The sequence below is a fragment of the Nestor notabilis genome, unplaced genomic scaffold (genome assembly GCF_000696875.1).
Source record: "Nestor notabilis isolate BGI_N333 unplaced genomic scaffold, ASM69687v1 scaffold10908, whole genome shotgun sequence".
Taxonomy (NCBI): domain Eukaryota; kingdom Metazoa; phylum Chordata; class Aves; order Psittaciformes; family Psittacidae; genus Nestor; species Nestor notabilis.
This window is the reverse complement of record NW_009938737.1, coordinates 40,837-44,575: the sequence shown is the minus strand read 5'-3', so window position 1 is coordinate 44,575 and position 3,739 is coordinate 40,837.

Below are 3,739 nucleotides of genomic sequence, written 5' to 3'. Positions count from 1 at the left end.
TGGAACTGGATGAGCTTTGAGGTCCCTTCAAGCCAAACCATCCTGTGATTCTATAAACAAGTGTATTAATAAAAGAGAGAAAATGTAGAGGAAACTATCAGAAGAATGCGCATATCTGAAGCAAACGGGACATAACCACTCGGGGTGGTCTAATGCAGCAGCCCCAGGCAGACCCAGATGTAGCCTGATCTCCTGTCCTCGCCTCCCTTCCCCACCATGGCACTGACACACACCCTGACACCATGGGCCTCATCCCCAGCCATGGCCTGCACCGGGATTGCAGCAGCCCATTGCTCTGTGTGCATGTGGGAGGCAGGAGGAGATGTCTGGTTCCTCCAGCAGCATTTCTGTGGTTGCTCTTTGCCCTGTGTGTCTGATAGAGATATTCTCCAGGCAGGATCTGGCCTGGGCTCTTGGAGAACTGGCTCCTGTGGTCTAGTGAGGTGTAGATAATATGTGTCTGGACAGGGACAGATTTTGGGATCCAGCTCTGTCATCATGCTGCAGAGATACTTTGCATGTTACTTCTGCTCTGCCTTAGTTTCCCCATCAGTAAAATGAGGACTAGCCTCTGACAGAATGGTTGTGAAAATAGAATGGCATAAACCAGCCCATGCTTGCAAGATTTAATTGTAAGTCTTGACAAGCAAATGCCTGGTCCTTGACATTCCCTGCTCCCCCATGGTTCACCCTCCATGCATCTCTTATCTTGCCAGTGGAACATAGTGTTAATGCAATTGTTAATCTCTTTGAGAATTAGAATGTTTTATGGGGGGCAAAGTTTGTCAGGTGCTTCAGTTTTGCCCTTTGCTTTCTCAGGCACAGTGGAGCTTATGAAGGCCAAGCAAAGAACTGAATGCTGTTTTGTGTGAGCAGAGGCAAGAGGCGTCCAGACGTGGGGAACCACAGAGGCAGGTAACATGGCAGTCTGATACCTTGGAGAAAGGGCAGGGAATGGGACTGTTTCTTGCACTGCTAAATCATAGAATGATTTGGGTTGCAAAAGACCTTAAGGTCACCTAGTTCCAACCCCCTGCCATGAGCAGGGACACCTCACACCAGACCATGTCCCCCAGGGATCTGTCCAACCTGGCCTTGAACACTGCCAGGTATGGAGCATTTACCCTTTCTTTGGGCAGCCTGTGCCAGTGCCTCACCACCCTCACAGTAAAGAACTTTCAGCTGTGTTTGGTGTTAATCACTGGAGTGATTAAATAGTGATAGAGAAGCTGTTTTAACTTTGTAGAGGTTTATAATTATGACCCAGAAAGGAAAGGTCACCTGTTAAAAATTATGGGGGGACCAGAGTAAATAATGACCAAAGATCTGGGAGAAAAGAGCTACACTTTCTCTGGAAGTTGAAGGCAATTTTACTGAAAAGATGGTGGAGGATTTTTTTAAAGCAATTTCTTATACTGAAGGACATCTAAAATAGATGTCCTCCTCAACATGGCTTTTGTTGCTAATCTGGCTTAAGTGTGTTTTTAATATTGAAAGCAAATCTGTCAACAGTGAGAGTACTTTGTTTTGTCCTTGAGAGAATCTCTCGCTTGCTAAGAAAACCATGGCTTGTCAGCAAGGGGCTTTATTAAAAGGCAAAGCCTTGTCATTCCTTGCCTGTTTAAATGAGACTTTCAGGCTCCTGGAGACAAAGCACAGGTCAAGAAAGGAAGCTGTGTCCTTACGAGTCTATAGAAAGAGATTCTTTCTTACTGGCTGGTCGCTGTGTTGTTGCTCTCTCTCCTTTGTGGTTTTCCTTTGTCTGAACATAAATCAGCAGCAAAGTTACAGAATGCTACAGGAGCTTGTTACAGAGGACAGACAGAAACAATCATACTAAATAAAGTTCAGCATAGCTTGCAAACAATGAATAAACTATGAAATTCGTCCTGGAAATAAATCTGAGGTATAATGTAATCCCAATGAAGGCACTGAGGTCAAGATACCACTTTGAGGATCTAGTATATGGTGCCTTTTGAGCTTGATTTGCTTCATGTGGTCTGGGTTTTAAAACACAGTGCACTTGTGGGCAGACAATCAGTCACACGCAAGTCTGGTGTACTCTGAACTTCCAGCGATGAGACATGTGAATGATGGTGTTGGGTTGAGAGTTTTACACCTGAGTGCATCAGATCTTGGTTCAGCTCCTGACTTGGTCACAGCGCTGCTGTGCGTGACTTTGGTCAAATCACGTCTTCCTATGGTTTGTGAAATGGAGGCAGCTTTCTGCCTTCCTGTTTAGATGGCAAATATCGCAGGGCAGGGGCTGTGTCTTACTGGGTTTTGGCGTAAGACCATAATGTCACTTGGGGCTCCTGGTAGTTACTGAGGTGTAAATAAAGTGCCTGGATAAGCAAAAAATGTTGAGACTTGCCTGCTATTTGCTTCTCCCATCTATGGTCTGTTTGTGGACGTGTCTATGAAATGAGCTGGTCAGAGTAAAACACTGCCTAGCATGGCATTCGGGTGGCACAGAGCCTACCCACCTTGCCCTGGTCAGTGACAGCATTAAACTTACAACATCCCAGCATGTTCGTAAAAACTTGAGAGGAATGAGTGGAGAACCAGGAAGGGGATTATCCCACTTTGGGCACTTTCTGGAGATATGAGTGAAGAAAAGCTGGAGAGAACCTCTGAAGAGGTTCAGGTTACTTGATTTTCACAGGTTTTCAGGCCAGGCCTCCCCCCAGCTTGAACATCCTCTGCAGTCAGCTGGTGCCTCCCACTGCAGCCTTCGCTCGTGCCAGCATAGCAGCATGCTCTGCTCTGTCACAGTGTGTGGTGCTCACAGCGGGCCTCAGCTGCTGATGGTTTCTGGGTAGCAAATTGAGAGGCTGGTGTTCACTGCAGTGCCAAAGGTACATCCATTGCAAAACCACAGCAAGGGACAGGGATTGGCCTGTGCCCTTGTTTTCCCCTCTGATCTGCTGCCTTCCATCCAGCCTGCGCCCCACCCCTGCCTGCCTGACACCAGCTGAGCTCTGCAGAGCATTTGCCAAAGGTCTTTAGAGAAGGTTCCTTTAAGCCTCTGTAGTTGTCCTCTGGCAACTTGTGAGGGCTCAACGGGCAGTTCCTCCTGTTATCTTTGTGTTCTTGCTACACGAACTAACATGCAGCCCTGAGGTAAGTATTGCCAGTGAGCACATCCCTGGGTATGTCCTTGGCAGATTTCTTTTGTCTGAAACCCTGGGCTTTAGTGGAAGTTCTAAAAGTTGCATTCCTAAGTGGTCCATTTCTGAGTTCCTGACAAGCATGACTTACTCTCCCAGCAGCCTGTGGTCCTGTGGCGTGTAAGCCACAGCATCTCTGGCCCCAGAGTGAAAAGACTGAAAGTCATGATGTGTGGGGCTACTTGTGATCTGTGGGTACTTGGGACCATCAACATCATATACCACGACCTTTCCTGGCTATCGCAGGGCATGTTTTCCTGCTGTCCATGTGCAAGAAGGGTTGGCAAGCATGCTGAGCTTGTGTGTGTCACCACTGGGCATGCCAGTCCTTCTATGGGTGGGAAAAGTCCTTTACAGGATAAACCAGCTTTGACTGTCTGGCCTCAACCTGATCCCTTGTTCTCAATGAACATGACTGAAGTGTCAAGACAGCAGAAATTCTGGGCTAAGAGGGGTGATGTTGCCACAGTTCCAAGAGAAGTTCCAGTGGTGACTGCCTCCAGGCTGTACACAGGAGTGGTCTCGGATGGCTGGAGAAGCTCTGAAGTTTTGTGTTTTGTTTTAGTTAC